The sequence below is a fragment of the Lepidochelys kempii genome, chromosome 2 (genome assembly GCF_965140285.1).
Source record: "Lepidochelys kempii isolate rLepKem1 chromosome 2, rLepKem1.hap1, whole genome shotgun sequence".
In the NCBI taxonomy this organism is placed as follows: Eukaryota; Metazoa; Chordata; order Testudines; family Cheloniidae; genus Lepidochelys; species Lepidochelys kempii.
Window position 1 is genome coordinate 237,697,303 of NC_136381.1, and position 22,448 is coordinate 237,719,750.

The following is a 22,448-nucleotide window of genomic DNA, read 5'->3' on the forward strand; positions in this document are numbered from 1 at the left end:
AGCGTCCCGCAGCCCACCAGGGGCTTACCCTGAACAAGCCACGAACAAAGTTTGGGAACCCCTGGTCTATATTATTATATTCACCACTTTTACAAGACTATGATAAATTTTGTACAAAGTATGCCTTGTGAGGTATCATTCAAAATTTCATAGTCTGCTGAGCATTATTGTCCTGGTAAAATACGTGTATCAACATTGTATGTAAAATTACAAGATTCTACTGTATAACATTGTTATAACATGCTCCAAGGTTAAGAAAAGCAGGCCCAAACCAGTTTTTCAGAGACAAAGTCACAGGCAACCCAGCCAGGTGTAAAAGAGCTATCACCTGCTTAAGAAGCCATTCTTCAACAACAGGAAGGTGTAAACAAGAAATTTACATTTCATCACAGGGACAGTTCAAACCTCAGGTCCACAATGGACTGCATGTCACCATGACTTAGCAATGATGTTTCTAGCACAAGTAATTGCATTATAAAGAGGGGAGGAAAACACTTGATTTCACTCCTTCTCCCATCTTTGTGCTCATGACATCAAGGAATACCTAAAGGACACTGAACTAAGGGCAAGAGGGGTCCCATGCTGAAAGGTGATCCAGCCTGTGAAATTAACTCCAGCACATGGTGAGACAAAACCTTTTGCTTTTAAATTCACTTAGGTTGTTAAATTAGGGATTAGCTTGTGTTTTGCTCTTTTGTTAGTTTCTTTTGTAACCAATCCTGACTTTTAGGCATGTTAACATTTCTTTACCGCATTTTATTGAGGTTAGTTGAATTTGAACTTTCTCAGAAGACTATATAAAGGCTTTCAACAAAATCATCATTTAACACCATTCAGGAGAAATGAAACAAGGTAAGAACAACATATCTCCTTTAATAGACAAGAATGCTATATAATTTGAAATATGTTATGTTTGATTGTGACTATTATTTTTCCATTGCAATTGTTTATATGCTACATAGGTTCAGTAATAAGTAGCTTTCTGTTAGTGTCTATACCAGGCTTTCCAGATTTAGCTTAAAAATGAAATAACTCAACTGGATCAAAAAAGTGAAGGCCAGATTTTTATAGAATATTTTATAATCCAAAATCAACAAAATATTTATCATTTCTGTGATTGTTGGGTCTCTCTCTGCTTCCTGGGAGAGCATCTTCAGGCTTCATAAGAGAGCAATTTTTGAAAGAATACAAAGAAAAGAATTTTTTTAGACACATATAAAAACAGATTTTTACTTCTGGAGGGTCACATTCTGACCCCCTTCATCAAGTTTGGGTAGCACCTTACACCACAGCATTTGTGAGATTACTCAGCATGCGTGAGTGTACTAACTTTAAAATTTAGAAAAAAAGAAACACCGGAAACTGTAACTATAAACAACCTACAGGGATCTAAAACATCAGGGTCTGATCTCAGTTACACCAATGTCAATTTGAAATAATTGCACTGCAGACAGTGAAGTTTCTCTGGATCTACACTGGTGTAACTGAGATCAGAATCTGACCCCCAGGAGTTTGAATGTCTTCTTTACTAATTTTTTTTTTTTTACTAGAAATGCAATATTAACAGTTAAAACAAATTTATCTTTCTGGACAGCTTTTCAAAAGCTGCTCCCAGCAGCTCTCATTGAAAATCTGGCCACAAGCACAAAGACTAAAGAGCGTTAGTTTTCCCCAGATCGGACCAAATCCAACAAAACCATCAAAGGGGGATGTAAAGTATTCTTTTCTGCATCAACCCAATTGACTGCATCCAAGGACAGTCATACCAGCAGAAGGTAGTTAATGCTTCCTCCTCCACACTCTGGTAGTGCTGCCACTGAACTGGGACAAAGACAACTTCAGTATTTTCCAGTACATTATGGGGCGTGTACCAGTGGGCACCTCTGAAGGGAAATGTTGAATTCTTACTCTGCTGTTTCCCTCGGCATGCCCCCTTTTAGCCAACATTTCCCACTTTTGCAGCAGTAGTGGCCCTTTATTGCCTCCAATATGAATGGAGGCACCACCTGTTATGGTGCACACTCACTCCCAGAGCACCCCAGCACATCAGGGTGCAATGTTTTTGGGGTCTTCATCTCCAATGCACCCTGTAGACCATCAGCCGCTGAGTGCAACTCAGAATTGTGTAGTTCAGATCCCTTTTGGCGCAACAAAAGCTCAAACTAATATCCAACAGAGCAGCCTTTCCTTTGGATTCTGTCTTCAATCTCCTATGTCAGCTAGTCTGAAGTTTTCCACCGAGCTCCAGTATTGAGCACTCACCCCTCAGACTGCCTTCCTCAGGTGTCTGTTTACCTGCAGACTTTGGCTCAGGCTCCTTCACAGAATGAACTGTCTCCCTTTGCTAGGCCCAGGTGTCCATTAAGTTATCACCTGATGCCTCTTCCTGCCCCTTTGGCTGAGAGCAACTAATTAACATTAATCTCAAGCAAGTTAATGGAGCAGATAATATGGGACTTGATCAATAAAGAATTAATGGAGGGTAGTATAATTAATGGTAGTCAAAGTAACTAACAGATCACTGATGCAGAGTGCGTGGGTTGCTTGGTAAACTGGTCATAAGAAACCAATATGGGTTTTAATACAGCTAAATGTGATATATACATCTAGGAACAAAGAATGTAGGCCATACTTACACGATGGGGGTCTTTATCCTGGGAAGCAGTGAGTCTGAAAAGGATTTGGGCGTAGTGGTAGATAATTATCTGAACATGAGCTCCCAGTACTACACTGTGGCCAAAGGGCCTAGTGCGATCCTTGGATGCATAAATAGGAGAATCTTAAGTAAGAGTGGAGAGATTGCTTTTCTGTATTTGGCGCCGGTGTGACTGCTACTGGAATTCTGTGTCCAGTTGTGGTGTCCGCACTTCAAGAAGGATGCGGATTAATTGGAGAGGATTCAGAGGAGAGCCATGAGAATGATTAAACAATTAGAAAACATTCCTGATAGTGATAGACTTAAGGAGCTCAATCTATTGAGGTTAATAAAGTAAAGATTACTGAATGACATGATCACAGTTTATAAGCACCTATGTGGGGAATAAATATTTGATAATGGGCTTTTCAATCTAGCAGAGAAACACGATCCAATTGTTGGAAGTTGAAGCTAGACAAATTCATACCGGAAATAAGGCATACATTTTTAACAGTGAGGCTAATTAACCATTGGAACAATTTATTAAGGGTCATGATGGATTCTCCATCACTAGTAATTTTAAGAACAAGATTGGATGTTTTTCTAAAAGATATGCTTTAGGAATTATTTCAGGGAAGTTCTGTGGCCTGTGGTATACAGGAGGTCAGACTAGATGATCACACCTTCTGGTATTGGAATCTATGAATTAATTATGGCACAGGTGCAATAAATGTAACTAATTGGCTATGAACAACTTTCTAGCCTGTAATGGGGTGAAACCCCATCGCATGACCTCTTCATAATTTGTCACAACATGATTGGGTTGCTAACACTTTGGGGGATAGGATTAGAATTCAAAATCACCTTGACAAATTGAAGAATTGGTCTGACATCAAGATGAAATTCAATAAAGGCAAAAGTACTACACTTCAGAAGAAGAAATAAAATGTGAAACTACACAATGGAGAATAATTAGCTACTAGTACCGCTGAAAAGGATCTGGGGGCTATAGTGGATCACACATTGAATATGAGTCAACAGTGTGATGCAGTCTATCAAACAGACTGGGATAGTAGCAGTCTGGTCACCATTTGGGAGTATGAATCCCACACAATCCACACAGAATGTTTGAGATTAATCAAGCTTTGTCTGGATGTGTATGATTATGGCAAGTTCAACTTCTGCAAGAATATTTATTTAATGAGAGAAATATACTTTCATTTGAAATATGTGATATCTAAAAGTGTATTTTGCAGTTCAAGAATAGATTTGAAAAAATGACGGCAACTGGAGATGAAATTGCCATAGTGGGAATAGGATGCAATTTTCCCGGAGGTAAGTTTTGAATAAATACAAATCACAATACTGATAGAGTATTGAAGAGTGCTATCATTCAATCCCCTCTTTGTTTTACTATGTGATAAGATATCTACAGTAAGTTTGCGCTACTGTGTAATATGTAGTAATATCATATGGAAGGGATGGCATCATTAGTAGGTTCAAACTACAAAATGAGGATCTGGGTTTAGATTTGGAATACTCTCTGATGTTTTAAGTTCAGAGAAGGCATTTATAAGTTAATTGTGTAAATCTCACTGCTCCAGGAAATAGTGTGACTGACTGTGTCACTTCCTGCTTATGACAAATAAAGGACTTGATCCAAAGCCCATTGAAGTTACCAGGAATTCTCCCATTGACTTTAGTGGGTTTGATCAGGCCCAAAGCATTAACCTGTGTGAGTACATGTTCCTCTCTGTGCTCCTGGCTTCTGCCTCCATCACAACAGGATGGGACCCAATCTCTACTATTTGCTTCTTCACACTGGTAAACATGAGTCCGTTTTTCATTGCTTTGAGATTTAGAGCAAACCTAACCCAAAATGTTATTTAAGAACACCTTGAGTTTATTAACATGACTGTCAAGAGTTCAGTTTAGAGCTCTGTGTAGCTTGAAAGCTTGGCTCTTTCACCATCAGAAGTTGGTCCAATAAAATATGTTATCTCACACACCTTATCTCTCTGATATCCTGGGACCCTCACTTCGAACAACTGTTCACCTGGACTAAAAAGTGGGGTCATTTGTAGGTTACAGGCCATATTGAGACATGGGGTAAGCAGGTTCAGCCCCATTAAGATCCATGCTTTATCCAGAGTCTGCATTTTGCCCTTATCTGCTAAATGAAAAGAATGTGATGATGTTATTCTGTAGCTGTTATAGGAACATAAATACTTCTGAAAATCTGAGGCTCCTAGACAAGGTCATGCAGCAGTAACCAAGAAGTATGTGTCAGCTTTCAGATAATGTGGCTGTTTGATTACATATCATCAGGGTTTGCCATTATTTTCTCTCTCATACACAAACTGTTCTGGCAACTTGAGGACTTTATGGACTACACCAGATTTATGTGCATGCATACGTTCTAAAACAGGATTTTCTTTTTAACATTCTGTTTATTATGCTTTTATTATTACCCATAGGCCATTTCTAGAGCAGCTCTAGGTTATATTTCCCATATGGGACTTGCAAACTCATCATTCTTCCTTCAAATGGCATGCACTGGCCATCCCGTTATGTGAACCTGAATTATAACCACAGATATAAAAATTAGATACAGTTTAAACAAACATACATAATCCATGCCAAAGAATCAGGCTTAAAAATCTGGTTTTGAAAAGAAAAATAATTCGGAGCCAATTTTTACCATGATTGAGGTTGCACATTGGTATAAATAGGGCAGAATTTGGACCTCTTCTTATTATATCATGCTTATAAAATGCATGTTTAAAGTGACAACTCCAGGTAGATGGTTTCCCTCCTTCTCCAGCACCATTAGATTTTCTCCAATATCTTGTCTTTCACATTCACATATCATCCTGCTGCCTGATTCATCTGCCACTGGAGACTCCCATTAACTTCAATGGGAATTGAATAGGGCCCTCGATGACCAGCCAACTTTCCAACTTCTCAAAAATGGAGCTCCACTTTCCCTAATAACTGAACAAACATTCTGAAAATGAGTATTTATTATTACTTGTATTGTAGTAGCACATAGAGGCCCCAAACAGAATTAGGGCCTCATACATATAGGAAATATAGTGCCTTCCCCAATCTAACTGCTTGTCAACATAGTAAGTTACTGCACGGCAAGACAGGGTGTGAATCTACACTACACTTGCTTGCTGCACAGTAACATCCTGTATGGACTCTACTATGGCACAACAGATGTTCCAGAGTGAGGATTAGCATACCGTGCTTTCAAGTAGAAGTACACTAAGCCAAACTCAAGAACTTTCACTGCACTCGAGCAGTTTCAACTTGGGACATTACCATGTGGCAAACTGGTGCACTGTCGATTCACGTCCTGGCTTGCACTGCAGTAACTTGCTGTGTAGACAAGTGCTAAATACATTCTTTGTATCTCTAATTCCTTTCCTGTTTTTACACACACACACAAACACACGCACACTACCATTCCTTTTTCTGTATATTTTATATATATTACATCAAAACAAACAAAGTTAAAGAACATTAAAGTTGCAATGTCAAGCACGCAACAGTTAGGGAATGTCAGAATTAAGGTTGCCTGTGCATCCTTAACTCAGCTTTTTTGTGCACATAGATTACAATACAGTCTGTAATTACATGATCACATACTTTTTTTCCCACAGGACCTTACCTCGTTCAGTGCACAGGATGAATAATGCTCAATAAATGCTTTTCAATATTTCTTTTTGTCCTCATCCTTAATGTGTTACCTCCTGCTTTAGTTACTGCACACCATTCAAAACCTACCTTGAATATAATATTACTATATTCCTACTGGGCTTTTATGGGGTGCTATCATAGTGTCTTAGTTCTTTACAAACGTTAAGGAATAACATTTTGTTAATGTTAATAAATTAGTCTCAACTAATTTTGGCAAACCAAATTACCCAATTTGAGACATGCTGATTTTTCAGAGTACTTAGCATTTGATAGCACTTGATAACTTCAGTGCACAGCTCCCACTGATTTCAGTTTCAGATGAGAATGCTCAGCACTTCTGCAAAACGGATCCTAGTTGTCTGAAGTTGGGCTCCCTGAAAATGGGGAACACACAGTGGCCACATGTGAAAATTTTGGTTTACCCACCATCTCATAAAAACTCTGGCAGAGACAGGGAGAAAATCCAATTCTCCAGCAGGCATTAGACTGCCTTAACCATCATGAGACCATTCTTTCTTTTCCTTGAATCACCTCCCTCATTCACCACACAACTTCTGAATTCTTCAACAAACAAAACAGGGGGCATTCACAGCCTCATTCACTGCACAACCTTGATACATTCCCAGAGAGCAATTTGTCGGATGGTTGGTGGCTAACCCCTTCATTAAAGAGGGTTCAGCTTCCCTGTGCTAAAACAGGTGTTTTTTCCCAGTTTTTTAAGTCCCTTAGGAGGCAGTGAAAATCTTCTGGGGAAAAAGACTTCTACGGAGAAAAGCAGCGCTCAGTTAAAAGAGCGATGGGCCCTGAAGCAGGAGGGACTAAGAGAGGCAAAGGGGCAAATCCCCTGGGAGCTGTAGGTTGGGATGGGCCGAGGAACTGGTTTCTGTGTTTTGCCAGTCTGGAAGATAAAACTGTGCCTGGAAAGTGACAGTGTGCCCTTCCTGGGCTGGGGACAAACCGGTATTTTATATGGTCTTGTGCACTGAATAAGGCAGGGGTACTGTGGAAAAAATAGTATATGATCATGTAATTAAAGACTGTATTGTAATGCAGACACACAAGGGAGATAAATTAAGATTTCATGGGGAATATTAGTTCTGGCATTTCTTAACTTTTTGAGTGCTTGATTTTACAACCGTAATTTTTTATAATGAAGATGTGTTTTTTTAATGTGAATTCTAGAGCTTTCAAATAATTAAAAAATTAATCATGAGATTAAAAAATAATCACGATTAATTGCAGTTTTAATCACACAGTTAAACAATAATAGAATACCATTTATTAAAATATTTTTGGATATTTTCTACATTTTGAAATATATTGATTTCAATTACACCACCGAATACAAAGTGTACAGTGCTCACTTTATATTATTTTTTATTACGAATATTTGCACTGTAAAATAGATAAACAAAAGAAATAGTATTTTTCAATTCACCTCATAACAGTACTGTAGTGCAATCTCTTTACCGTGAAAGTGTAACTTACAAATGTAGAATTATTTTTTACATAACTGCACTCAAAAATAAAACAATGTAAAACTTTAGAGCCTACAAGTTCACTCCGTCCTATTTCTTGTTCAGCCAATTGCTCAGACAAACAAGTTTGTCTACTTTTATGGGAGGTAATGCTGCCTGCTTCTTATTTACAATGTCACCTGAAAGTAAGAACAGGCATTCACATTGCACTGTAGTAGCTAGCGTTGCAAGGTATTTATGTGCCAGATATGCTAAACATTTGTATGCCCCTTCATGCTTTGACCGCCATTCCAGGCGACATGCTTCCATGCTGATGACGGGTTCTGCTCCACAACCATCCAAAGCAGTGCGCACTGATGCATGTTCATTTTCATCATCTGAGTCAGATGCCACAAACACAAGATTGATTTTATTTGTTGGTGGTTTGGGTTCTGTAGTTTCCGCATCTGAGTGTTGCTCTTTTAAGACTTCTGAAATCACGCTCCACACCTCATCCCTCTCAGATTTAGGAAGGCACTTCAGATTCTTAAACCTTGGGTTGAGTGATATAGCTATCTTTGGTACTTTCTTTGCGTTTTGTCAGATCTGCAGTGAAAGAGTTCTTAAATCAAATGACATGTTCTGGGTCGTCACCTGAGACTTCCGTAACACAAAATATATGGCAGAATGCAGGTAAAACCACAGAGCAGGAAACATACAATTCGTCCTCAAGAAGTTCAGTCAAAAATTTAATTAGCATGTTATTTTTTTAATGAGTGTCATCCACGTGGAAGCATATTCTATTATTGTTTAACAGTGTGATTAAAACGGCAATTAATCTTGATTAATTGTTTTAATCAAGTTAGTTTGTTTTGAGTTAATTGCTTGAGTTAACGGGGATTAATTGACAGCCCTAGTAAATTCCTAAGTTTTTAAAACAATGTAAAAAATGAAAGAAATCCAAATTTCATTGGGTAGAAAGATCCTGACCCCCACATGGATCATCATCGGGGCAGGGATCTTTAGTTCTGCAGCACAGTCCTCCACCAGTTAAGTTTATGGAGTACTTTAGAAGGCTGGTATCTTCTAGTTGGATTTGTCACTACAGGAGAATGAGACATACACACTTTGCCAGTGGGTTTCACAACTATTTGCTAGACAGCAAAGTAATGTTGAGACTCAGGAGTAATAGGTTCAAATCCAGTTTCTTTAGGGGAATGTTCTCTAGTGGTTATGGATCCTTTTGCCCCTCTTCCCTCTCCCTGTCCCATTCTGTTCCTATCACCTGTCTCCTCCCCTTTTTCTATCCCCCTGGCTCTTGCATGTCAACTCCCCTCCCTCCACACAGCTCCTGCTCCTTCTTTCCTCTCACTTCTATCCTCTCATCCCTGGCTCCTGCATCCCCTTTTGTTCCTTTCTCCCTTATCTTCTGACCCCCACTTCTCCTGCCTCTGTCCCACCCACTCCCAGCTCTTAACTCCCTTCCCTACCTGCCCTCCATCTCTTCCACTCTCCCCACTTCCCATTCCTCTGCATTCAAATCCCACTGTTTTCTCTTTCTTCTTGCATACGGCCACCAGAAGTAGGAACATTGAGCACAGAGGAAGGACAGTCTCCTTATAGATCTGCAGCAGCCAGAAGCAGCAATGGCAGGGAAAGTTCTGCTCATCCTTGCATCCCAGGGATGCACCTTGCACCTCAGCAGGGATAGCGCATATGCCAGGGGTGGCCAAACTGTGGCTCGTGGAGCCCCCTGCCCCCCAAATTCTCCACCTAGCAGACTGGGTGGGGTGGGGTGGGGGCTCAGGACCTCTGCCTTGCAGCAGGGTGGTTGGGTAGGGGCAACTGCCCAGAGAAGAGGGAGGTCTCAGGGCTTCAACCCCACGGGACGCGCCTGCCAGGGCTCCATCTCTTGAACTTCTAAAGAGTGTTATATGCGGCTCGGAGGGTCAGTAAGTTTGTCACGCCGGCATATGCAGTCTGATCAGCACATGAAGGGGGTGAAACATACTCAGTGAAGATGGAACCTTCAGAGAATTTAGTTGCCAAATTCTAACAAACTCCTACTGAGCATGTGCAAACTGAGATTTTTCAGAAGCTTATAACTTGGTCAAGTTTGGGCAAATTTTCATGAGGATGGGAAAAGGCACATACCTGTCTCCAGAGTAACCATGGTGTCTAATTTGAAGTCCTTTCTCCAAAGCATCGAGAGCTTCTCAGTGAAATGGTTATAAGATATTATATTATTGTTATTTGTATTATTGTAGTGCCTAGGAGCCCTAGTCATGGACCAGGATCCCATTGTGCTAGGCACTGTACAAACACAGAATAACAAGGCAGTCCCTGCCCAAAGAGGTTACAATCTAAGTATAAGACAAGAAACAACAGATGGATACAGACAGGCAGACGGGGAGTAAAAGGAAACAGTGAGACAATATTGATCAGGATGATAGGTTGTGGTCTTAGCATACCAGCAGCCTAAGTGACAAAACAACATGGGCAAAGTTATAAAGAACTGACAATAGAGGCTTACAATGGGACGTGTCACTAGAGGAGTCACTACCTGTGCAGCCTATCATTTTATTAGCCCTCAAGAGATGGAAAGCACCGTGCAGTCAGTGAAAAGACAACTAAACCCTTTACAGATCGTCTCTGAGCAACTGCAGCTCTATTTCTGGGAAGATGAAACTTGACCTCTACCCCCAATAAAACACCAAGGACCTATATTTCTAGAAACAAACCAGAAAGTGTAACCTAGTGTATGAACATGAAACTTGCCTTTGAAAAGAACAAAGACTGTACATTAGAGCAAACAGTGACAGGCCACATCACAACAGTCTGAAGGAACAAAAATGGACACTGTGTAGAATCAAGCATGTAGGTTTATTACTCACAGCGCTGGCGGAGTGTCACTTTGCTTATTAGACTCAGAGACACTGCCAAGCAATTGTTTACAATAGATTATATGGAATCTTCATGGGCGGAGGGTATCGACGGGGTGGGAGGTCCCGAGCCCCTGGATAGGTCTAGCAGCAAGACAAGATAAGCACAGTAAGCCAATAGTCTAAAAGATTACATAATGGCTCCGCCCAAGGTTTCAGGTTAACATATAGCATTCAGTTACTACACAGATGTTTCCATTAAACAATGTATAAAGTGTATAATTATAAAATATATATGTTGAGCTCTGATTCGGGGTCCATAGGAATGATGTAGCTTTTCTGATTGCCCAACAGGTACATTCCTGGGGGTTAAAGCAAAAAGAAATTGAAAAGTACATGGCAATAGAAATTGTTTTTCAGGTTGCCCCATTGTGTTTCTAAAGGCTGACACTGGTATCTGGGAGGGAGGGGGTGCACCAATTAGAAGGGAAGATGTCATATTTCATACTGACATGCTTGAACCTCTCCATGAACTCAAGGTTGGTATGTGGGGAGGGTATTGGTTATCTTTTCCTGCAGAAGGTGTGGACATGTAGGCCCCTTCCCATACTTTGGTATGTCTGTAGCTTTTGATAAGGGTGCCAATTACTGCTCCCCATCTGGAGTTTTGCTGATCATGCTTATCTTAGTAAAAAACAAGGTTGTCTCTTGTTTGTTCAGCTTCTCTTAGCCAATATTGTTCACTGTTTGCTGACCAGCTTTGGACTTCGGGCCTATGTGAAAAGTTGCTGACAGAGTCTGTGTCAGGGTTTTACATACACAGCACATGGATGTTGGCCCTTCAAGTTTTACATCTGTGTAAATGCTATTGACTTTAATAAGTTAACTTATGTCAACTCAACAGTGAACAGGATTACACATACTATGATGCAGGAAAGCAGGTAGTTTGTGCACACTGATAAATATTGAATTGTGATCAGTATATATTGTATATGCTTCATGGCAGATGTGAATATCTCTGATGCCATTAATAGCTAGGAAAATAGCTAGGTCATTAATAGCTATGAAAAATATACCAATGCTTCTCAAAATGGAGACAACAGGATTTTGTGGGGTTTGCTTTTTTGTTTTGTTATTTTGTAAATACTTGGCATGCAAGAAGTAACAGAAACACCGTTCGTTTGCAGAACTTTAAATTCCTTGTCATGGGGGAATTTACATTTCGTTATCTCCAGTAATTTTTTAAAAAAAGACAGTATAAAATTTTACTTTTACAAGGTAGATCTAGGCGGGTTTCCGTGTCGGTATGTACTGTTGAGGGGGAAAAACATTTAATCTAGCATTAAAAAATATTGGTGCAACAGGTGAAGGAATCAACAATTTCTGGCAAGTACTGGTGGAGGGCAGAAACTGTACTGTAGAAATAACCCCAGAAAGATTCAATACCAGAGAATACCAGAGAATGGTATGATCCAGAAAAATTTGCACGACGCGAGCTATACTTATTGATGGGAAGTCTGTTTCTATGCTCCTAAACTATTAATCAGATTTCTTACATGAGATGTTAAGGTACAATCCTGATCCCAATGAAGTGATTAGCATTGGCTTGAGAAGAGCTACCAAAATTTACATCATCTGAGAATCTGGCCCCTTGATCATAAGATGAGTTGGCTGAAACTCAGAATTTCCATTTCACAGGAAATGCTGACATTTCAAAATGTCTGAAATTCTGAAATTTTCTGTTTTGGAAAAATCGAACTATTTCCATTCATGTTTTTTCTAAAAAACAAAAACAAAAACAGAGCAGTGGAGCCTGACTCTATGGGACACTCTAGGAATCCTCTGCCCGGGTTCCACTGAAACTTCATTGGTACCAAACTGTCTCTGCAGATCATTTTGATTTTCACAAATCAGCGAATTCGGACTAAAAAAAAGTTTCACTGGAATTTTTCTAACCACCTCTAGTGTGAAACCTGACAATGTTATATCTATGTCTAATGTACATCTATAGTTATAAGATATATATTACATTATTATTTATTATTTATAAATGTGAATAATAATCTTATTTCTCTAGGTTAGTGGTATAACATTTTAAAAAATAAGTTTCTCTTAATATTTTTTTCCTCCATTATTTATTTCAATTCTTTATATAGTTGTTTTTTTAGTGAATCCCTCTGGCTATTTGGTAAATATACTGTTGTAAAGATAAATATTTTTGGAGATAGTGCTTAACACAGATAGAAGAACAACATAAGAACAGCCAGGCTGGGTCAGACCAATGATTCATCTAGCCCAGTATCCTGTCTTCTGACAGTGGCTGGTGCCAGATGCTTCAGAGGGAACGAACAGAACAGGGCAAATTTGAGTGACCCATCCCCTGTCATCCAGTCCCAGCTTCTGGCAGTCAGAGGACTAGGAACACCGAGACAAACTTCACTAAAAGCCTTTGATGGACCATGAATTTATTTAATTCTTTTTTCAACCCAGTTATAATCTTCACCTTCAACTACACCCTGAGCAATGAGTTCCATAAGTTAACTGTGTATTGTGTGAAGAAGTACTTCCTTATGTTTCTTTTAAACCTTCTTCCTATTCATTTCATTGGGTTATCCCTGGTTCTTGTGTTATGTGAATTAGTAACAACACTTCCTTATTCACTTTCTCCACACAATTCAAGATTTTATAGATCTCTGTCATATTCCTCCTTAGTCATCTCTTTTCTAAGATGAATAGTCCCAGTCTTTTTAATCTCTCCTCATATGGAAGCTGGTCCATGCCCCTTATAATTTTTGTTGCCTCTCTCTGTACTTTTTCCAATTCTAATATATCTTTTTATGAGATGGGTTGACCAGAACTGCACACAGTATTCAAGTTGTGGGCATACCATGGATTTATATAGTGGCATTATGATATTTCTTGTCAATATTTTTCCCTTTCCTAATGGATCTTAACATTCTATTAGGTTTTTTTTTACTGATGCTGCACATTGAGCAGATGTTTTCAGAGAACTATTCATGATAACTCCAAGATCTCTTTCTTGAGTGGTAACAGCTACTTTAGATCCCATCATTTTGTATGTATAGTTGGGATTAAGTTTTCTAATGTGCATTACTTTGCACTAATCAACATTGAACTTCACCTGCCATTTTGTTGCCCAGTGGCCCAGTTTTGTGAGACCCCTTTTGTAATTCTTCAGACAGCTTTTTACTCAAGTATCTTGAGTAATTTTGTATTGTCTGCAAACTTTACCACCTCACTGTTTATTCCCTTTTACAGCTTATTTATGAATATATTACCAGGGCTCATAGGAGGCATAGAGCAGCATTTCCTGAGGAGACTAAAACCAATGGGGTAAGCCCAAACCCTAACGGGAATGGCCAGATCCCTCAAACTGACCCAGTATTACCCGAGGATAGGGAAATAGAAAATATGAGTAACGAACCACCGGTTTTAAAAAGGTCCCAGAGGGCTAATAAGGGTGTACTTCCTGTTAGATTTAGAGATGATTATGTTATTGGTTCTATGTAGTGTTTTAATGAATATTGTTATGTATAGTATGAAGAAGTAGATGTGATATGTTAAATATGTTAAATGTTCTTTTGATAATTGTTAATGGGTTTTTGATATGATATGATGTGGGTATATGTTGTTACTTTGGGGCCAGGATGTATTGGTGTGAATATTGTGGCTGTGGCAGAATTTTAGCAAGGGTGAATGTAAGGGGACTGTTGCCCCCTTACTAACATTCAGTGGGGGTGTTTTAGTTGCTAGCTCCCAGTACTAAAAAGGGGGAAGGGTCGATGGGGAATCAGGACCCTGAGACTGACAGTCCCCAGGAACAATGGGGAGAGGCCAATGCTCCAGGTCAGCCTGAATGACAGGGCGGGCAGGCTAATCAGGGAGTCAGGAGGCCAGGGAGGTCCCATCTTCCATGTGAGCTGGAATTGCTTGGGTCAGACAGAGTGGGGCTGAGCTAAGGAGAAAGCAGGGGCCCAAGCTAAGCTGGAGGGCAGAGCTGTGCCAGATCCAGAGAAAGCAGACTTGCCCTTGGAGCAGAGCTGCAGCAACCAGAGCCAGAGGGGCCAGAAAAGCAGCCCACGAAGCAGGTCAGTTCTGGGAGCAGAGTCACAGAAGCAGCCTGCAGAGCAGACCTGTCCTGGGAGCAGAGCTGTAGCAACCAGAGCCAGAGGGGCCAGAGAAGCAGCCCAGGGAGCTGGAGGCAGAGCAGCAGCCATGCTGAGACAGAGTGGTGGAGCTGGGGCTGGAGCAGTCCGGAGCTGGGTGCGGTGAGCAGCTGGGGAGAGCGAGGGGGACCCTGGGCAGTGGGCCCAGCACAGGGAGATGCCTCAGCCAAGAGGCTCTGCAGGCCAGGCTTGGCTCGTAACCCCGACAGGGCATGGGCAACACTGGGAAGAAGGGTCCTACCACTTAGAGTCTGAGAGCATGTGGCCACCACCAGAGCGAGTGTCCAACCCACAGCATCCCTGCAGCACAGCCAGGGCCTGAGAAGAAGGCCTGGGACTTAAAAAGAACAGACTGTGAATGGCCCTGACATTCCAGAGACACTGTTTGTGATGTTCCCTGCCACAGAGCGGGTTGATGTGTTTCCTTTAACCTTTCCCATTTTTCCTTATTCTTTTTAAAATTAATTGTTGGTTAAATAACTTGCATTTGCTTTAACTTGTATGTAATGGTCAGTGGGTCAGAGAAGTGCACAGTGCAGAGAGAGTACCCCAGGGTGGGGACACCCTAGCCCCTGTCCTAGGTGACCACAGCAGGGTTGGGGGTCGAGCCCCCCAGGAATCCTGGGCCCAGCCTTGTTGGGGTTACGAGGACTCTGCCAGACAGGAGAGTGGAAGGGGAGTCCTGAAGGGCAGGGAGGCCACTCGGTAAAGGAAATGGGAGTGAGGACTCAGATCCTTTTGCTAGCCCACTTTACCGGGGTAGTGCAGAAGCCAGGAAAGTTCCCCACAATAGCGGGACTATTCCCCTACTTACACAAGTGTAGCCAAGCCCGTAGTTTTGGCCTTCACAATATTCCCTGGCAGTGAGTTCCACAAATTGCCTGTGCATTGCATGAAGAAGTACTTCCTTTTTTAAAAAAAATCTGCTGCCTATTAATTTCATTGTGTGACCCCTGGTTCTCCTGTTATCTGAAGGGGTAAATAACACTTCCTTATTCACTTTCTCCCCACCATACATGATCTTATAGACCGCTGTCACAACCCCCCGGGTCGTCTCTTTTCCAGGTTCAGCAGTCCCAGCCTTTTTAATCTCTTCTCCTATGGAAGCTGTTCCCTGCCCCAACTCATTTTTGTTGCCCTTCTCTGTACCTTTTTCCATTCCGAATATATCTTTTTTGAGACGGGATGGCCACACCTGCATGCAGTATTCAAGGTGTGGGTGTACCATCGATTTATATAATGGCATTGTTATCAGAGGGTTTCACTTGTTTGACGCCTGTGTAGATTGCAGCACCCTGGACAGGGATACTGACAGTCAGAAGGGGAGCGGGGGGGCAGGAACATCATGAGCAGTTCACCTCTCCCGATTAGCATTTTAAAGGTAGTGTTAGCATCAAAGTCCTTTAGTTTGTAGGGGATAGTAGTTAGTTTTAGGCTAGATGCTTTAGCTAAATTATAATTAATGACAGTTTATAGTTAAAAATCCAAAATGGTGGATGCACTAACTTTCTATTAGGAATTCCCAAGATGGAGGACACAGACTAAACTGACCAACAGCAAGTCAGAAACAAAGGTCGAACAAAGTTCAAGAGTATGAATTGAAACACCTGCAGGGAGGAGGCAGGAGGAGGAGTAGCTATTATGTCAGAACAGAGCTGATTGGCTGAACGAGTTGCCACCCACACAGGGAGCTTGTAAGGTCAACCAATCAGAGAAGGCCAGAAACTGAACACAAGGAGTCATTTGACAAGCTAGAGTGTGTGGTGCTTGAGAGCGTGAGTAAGAGTGGAGAAGACCAAAGAAGAGGACAGAAAGGAGAAGACAAGAGAACACAGGGAAGCAGCAGCAGCAAAAGGAAAAGATCGCAAGCAGCAATAGGAGAAGTAACAGAGCAGAAGAACCCTAGACCAGTGGTTCTCAAACTTTAGCAACCCAAGGACCCCCATTTTGATTTTAAAAATTTTGAGGACCCCCAAACCCCCGCCACACTCAGCCCTTGTCGGCCCCCTTCTCCGAGACTCTGCCCTGCTCACTCCATCTCTCCTCCCTCCATTGCTCTCCCTCCCCCACCCTCACTCACTTTAAACAGGCTGGGGCAAGGGGTTGGGATGTGGGAGTGGGTGAGGAGTGTGAGCTCTGGGAGGGAGTTTGGGGGCAGGAGGGGGTGAGGGTACGGGCTCTGGGCTGGGGCAGGGGCTAAGGGAGGGGGTGAGGGGCTTACCTTGGGCAGCTCCCAAAAGCAACCAGCACATCCTTCTAGCAGCGGCTCCTAGGCGGAGGGGGGCAGGGGTCTCCATGTGCTGCCCCTGCCACAGGCACCCCGCCCCCTGCAGCTCCCATTGGCCGCAGTTACTTATCTTGAGTAATTTTGCATCATCTGCAAAATTTTCTACCTTACTGTTTATTCATTTTTCCAGATCATATATGAATATGTTGAACAGCATTGGTCCCAGTACACACCCCTAGGGCATACTGCCATTTACCTCTCTCCATTCTGAAAACTGACCATTTATTGCTACTTTTTGCTTTGTGTCTTTTAACCAGTTACTGATCCATAAGAGGACCCTTCCTCTTATCCCATGACTGCTTACTTTGCTTAAGAATCTTTGGTGAAGGACCTTGTCAAAAGGTTTCTGAAAGTCCAAGTACACTATATCCACTGAATCACCCTCGTCCACATCCTTCTTAACTCCCTTAAAGAATTTTAATAGATTGATGAGGCATGATATCCTTTTACAAAAGCCATGTTGACTCTTCCACAATGAATTGTCTAGTTGGCAGCCGGTATGAAGCAGAGTGCCCCAAGGGTTGGTCCTGGGGCTGGTTTTGTTCAATATCTTCATTAATGATCTGGAGGATGGCGTGGATTGCACCCTCAGCAAGTCTGCAGATGACACTAAATGGGGAGGAGTGGTAGATACGCTGGAGGGGAGGGATAGGATACAGAAGGACCTAGACAAATTGGAGGATTGGGCCAAAAGAAATCTGATGAGGTTCAGTAAGGATAAGTGCAGGCTCCTGCACTTAGGACGGAAGAATCCAATGCACCGCTACAGACTAGGGGCCGAATGGCTAGGCAGCAGTTCTGCGGAAAAGGACCTAGGGGTTACAGTGGATGAGAAGCTGGATATGAGTCAACAGTGTGCCCTTGTTGCCAAGAAGACCAATGGCATTTTGGGATGTATAAGTAGGGACATTGCCAGCAGATCGAGGGACGTGATCATTCCCCTCTATTCGACACTGGTGAGGCCTCATCTGGAGTACTGTGTCCAGTTTTGGGCCCCACACTACAAGAAGGATGTGAAAAAATTGGAAAGCGTCCAGTGGAAGGCAACAAAAATGATTAGGGGACTGGAACACATGACTTATGAGGAGAGGCTGAGGGAACTGGGATTGTTTAGACTGCAGAAGAGAAGAACGAGGGGGGATTTGATAGCTGCTTTCAACTACCTGAAAGGGGGTTCCAAAGAGGATGGATCTAGACTGTTCTCAGTGGTAGCAGATGACAGAACAAGGAGTAATGGTCTCAAGTTGGAGTGGGGGAGGTTTAGGTTGGATATTAGGAAAAACTTTTTCACTAGGTCAGGCTTGACAAGCTCTGGCTGGGATGATTTAGTTGGGGATTGGTCCTGCTTTGAGCAGGGGGTTGGACTAGATGACCTCCTGAGGTCCCTTCCAACCCTGATATTCTATGATTCTATGAATTGTGTTAATCTATGTGTCTAATAAATCTGTTCTTTACTATAATTTCAATCAATTTGCCTGTAATGATGTTATGCTTAATGGCCTTTAATTGCCAGGATTACCACTGGATCCTTTTTAAAAATGTGTGTCACATTAGCTATCTTCCAGTCATCTGGTACAGAAGCTGATTTAGGTGATAGGTTACATACCAGAGTTAGATGTTCTACAATTTCATATTTGAGTTCCTTGAGAACTCTTAGGTGAATATCATCTGGTCCTGGTGACTAAACTTAGTGTCATCTGCAGACTTTACTACCTCACTACTTTTGCCAGATCATTAATATATTAAACAACATAGAACCTAGTACAGAACTCTGAGGTACCCCACTGGTAACATACCTAGTGAATCTCAGGCTTCATTACTGTACTTTTGGCTCAAGTCAGAAGCTGACACGAGGGAGCACAGCTGCCATGGTGGAGGAGAGCAAGGGATCTATCCTCTTGTATACCTTCATTACAAATTAGCCTGATAAGTTTCTTCAAAGGCAGGCACAGTTCAGCAGGAGTAAGTGAAGAAGACATTATGGCAAAATTTTAAGAACCAAATTTTCCAAGGCAGCATCTAAAATTGTTGTTGCAGTTTTACAGACACAGGCCCATCTTTCTGTGTAACAACTGGAGGTCCTGGTGATGTCAAGGAATTATGACGTGATTGGAATAACAGAGACTTGGTGGGATAACTCACATGACTGGAGTACTGTCATGGATGGTTATAAACTGTTCAGGCAGGACAGGCAGGGCAGAAAAGGTGGGGGAGTAGCACTGTATGTAAGGGAGCAGTATGACTGCTCAGAGCTCCGGTACGAAACTGCAGAAAAACCTGAGTGTCTCTGGATTAAGTTTAGAAGTGTGAGCTACAAGAGTGATGTAGTGGTGGGAGTCTGCTATAGACCACTGGACCAGGGGGATGAGGTGGATGAGGCTTTCTTCCGGCAACTCGCAGAAGCTACTAGATCGCACGCCCTGGTTCTCATGGGTGACTTTAATTTTCCTGATATCTGCTGGGAGAGCAATACAGCAGTGCATAGACAATCCAGGAAGTTTTTGGAAAATGTAGGGGACAATTTCCTGGTGCAAGTGCTAGAGGAGCCAACTAGTGGGGGGAGCTTTTCTTGACCTGCTGCTCACAAACCGGGAAGAACTAGTGGGGGAAGCAAAAGTGGATGGGAATCTGGGAGGCAGTGACCATGAGTTGGTTGAGTTCAGGATCTTGACACAGGGAAGAAGGGTAAGCAGCAGGATACGGACCCTGAACTTCAGGAAAGCAGACTTCGACTCCCTCAGGGAACAGATGGGTAGGATCCCCTGGGGGACTAACATGAAGGGGAAAGGAGTCCAGGAGAGCTGGCTGTATTTCAAGGAATCCCTGTTGAGGTTACAGGGACAAACCATCCCGATGAGTCGAAAGAATAGTAAATATGGCAGGCGACCAGCTTGGCTTAACAGTGAAATCCTAGCGGATCTAAAACATAAAAAAGAAGCTTACAAGAAGTGGAAGGTTGGACATATGACCAGGGAAGAGTATAAAAATATTGCTTGGGCATGTAGGAATGAAATCAGGAGGGCCAAATTGCACCTGGAGCTGCAGCTAGCAAGAGATGTCAAGAGTAACAAGAAGAGTTTCTTCAGGTATATTGGCAACAAGAAGAAAGCCAAGGAAAGTGTGGGCCCCTTACTGAATGAGGGAGGCAACCTAGTGACAGAGGATGTGGAAAAAGCTAATGTACTCAAGGCTTTTTTTGCCTCTGTCTTCACTAACAAGGTCAGCTCCCAGACTGCTGCGCTGGGCATCACAACATGGGGAGTAGATGGCCAGCCCTCTGTGGAGAAAGAGGTGGTTAGGGACTATTTAGAAAAGCTGGACATGCACAAATCCATGGGGCCGGACGAGTTGCATCCGAGAGTGCTAAAGGAACTGGCAGCTGTGATTGCAGAGCCATTGGCCATTATCTTTGAAAACTCGTGGCGAACGGGGGAAGTCCCAGATGACTGGAAAAAGGCTAATGTAGTGCCAATCTTTAAAAAAGGGAAGAAGGAGGATCCTGGGAACTACAGGCCAGTCAGCCTCACCTCAGTCCCTGGAAAAATCATGGAGCAGGTCCTCAAAGAATCAATCCTGAAGCACTTACATGAGAGGAAAGTGATCAGGAACAGTCAGCATGGATTCACCAAGGGAAGGTCATGCCTGACTAATCTAATCACCTTCTATGATGAGATTACTGGTTCTGTGGATGAAGGGAAAGCAGTGGATGTATTGTTTCTTGACTTTAGCAAAGCTTTTGACACGGTCTCCCACAGTATTCTTGTCAGCAAGTTAAAGAAGTATGGGCTGGATGAATGCACTATAAGGTGGGTAGAAAGTTGGCTAGATTGTTGGGCTCAACGGGTAGTGATCAATGGCTCCATGTCTAGTTGGCAGCCGGTGTCAATTGGAGTGCCCCAGGGGTCGGTCCTGGGGCCGGTTTTGTTCAATATCTTCATAAATGATCTGGAGGGTGGTGTGGATTGCACCCTCAGCAAATTTGCGGATGATACTAAACTAGGAGGAGTGGTAGATATGCTGGAGGGCAGGGATAGGATACAGAGGGACCTAGACAAATTGGAGGATTGGGCCAAAAGAAATCTGATGAGGTTCAATAAGGATAAGTGCAGGGTCCTGCACTTAGGATGGAAGAACCCAATGCACAGCTACAGACTAGGGACTGAATGGCTAGGCAGGGGAAAAGGACCAAGGGGTGACAGTGGACGAGAAGCTGGATATGAGTCAGCAGTGTGCCCTTGTTGCCAAGAAGGCCAATGGCATTTTGGGATGTATAAGTAGGGGCATTGCCAGCAGATCGAGGGACGTGATCGTTCCCCTCTATTCGACACTGGTGAGGCCTCATCTGGAGTACTGTGTCCAGTTTTGGGCCCCACACTACAAGAAGGATGTGGATAAATTGGAGAGAGTCCAGCGAAGGGCAACAACAGGGGTCTGGAACACATGACTTATGAGGAGAGGCTGAGGGAACTGGGATTGTTTAGTCTGCAGAAGAGAAGAATGAGGGGGGATTTGATAGCTGCTTTCAACTACGTGAGAGGTGGTTCCAGAGAGGATGGTTCTAGACTATTCTCAGTGGTAGAAGAGGACAGGACAAGGAGTAATGGTCTCAAGTTGGAGTGGGGAAGGTTTAGGTTGGATATTAGGAAAAACTTTTTCACTAGGAGGGTGGTGAAACACTGGAATGCGTTACCTAGGGAGGTGGTAGAATCTCCTTCCTTAGAAGTTTTTAAGGTCAGGCTTGACAAAGCCCTGGCTGGGATGATTTAATTGGGGATTGGTCCTGCTTTGAGCAGGGAGTTGGACTAGATGACCTCCTGAGGTCCCTTCCAACCCTGATATTCTATGGTTCTATGATTCTATGAACTGGGCAGACCAACATCTAAAATAATCACTTTCCTCACGCAAGTGCCGCTTGCTTTCACAAAGCTGGGTAGGTGCAAATTTAGAGGCTGAGGGAAGGCTACTTTGACAATTTGGTCCCACAGTGCTCCAATTCGTTTGTGATTCTGGACCATCTCATAAAGAAACTTAATTCTCAAGGAGTGGCTTTCATTGCAGATGTAATGTTGACCATTTCTCTGTCTGAAATGTATTTGAAAATTCTTCCTTTTAAAAAGGAAAAAGAGAATTATCAAAATGCAGTAAAGAATGTGTGGGGTTTTTTGGAGGGTTTTTTTTTTCTAGCTGCATAGACTATTTAGTGTCTTGTGCTATGTAACACAAAACTAAAAAAATCTGACTCACAGCCCAATTGACTGGAAAGAGCTTCAGGCTGGATTCCTTAGCTGTTTGGCC

At 42.4% G+C, this 22,448-nt stretch overlaps 1 protein-coding gene across 1 annotated transcript in view; it reads right to left on the reverse strand.

Annotated features, from left to right (window-relative positions):
* Window positions 1-10,680: 10,680 nt before the first annotated feature.
* The window catches only part of LOC144930254 (uncharacterized), a 76,437-nt gene continuing 64,669 nt past the window's right edge, over window positions 10,681-22,448 (reverse strand). The window contains exon 3 of the transcript XR_013635436.1: window positions 10,681-11,041. The gene's annotated coding sequence lies outside the window, so the exon portion shown is untranslated. The remainder of the gene's footprint in view (window positions 11,042-22,448) is intronic.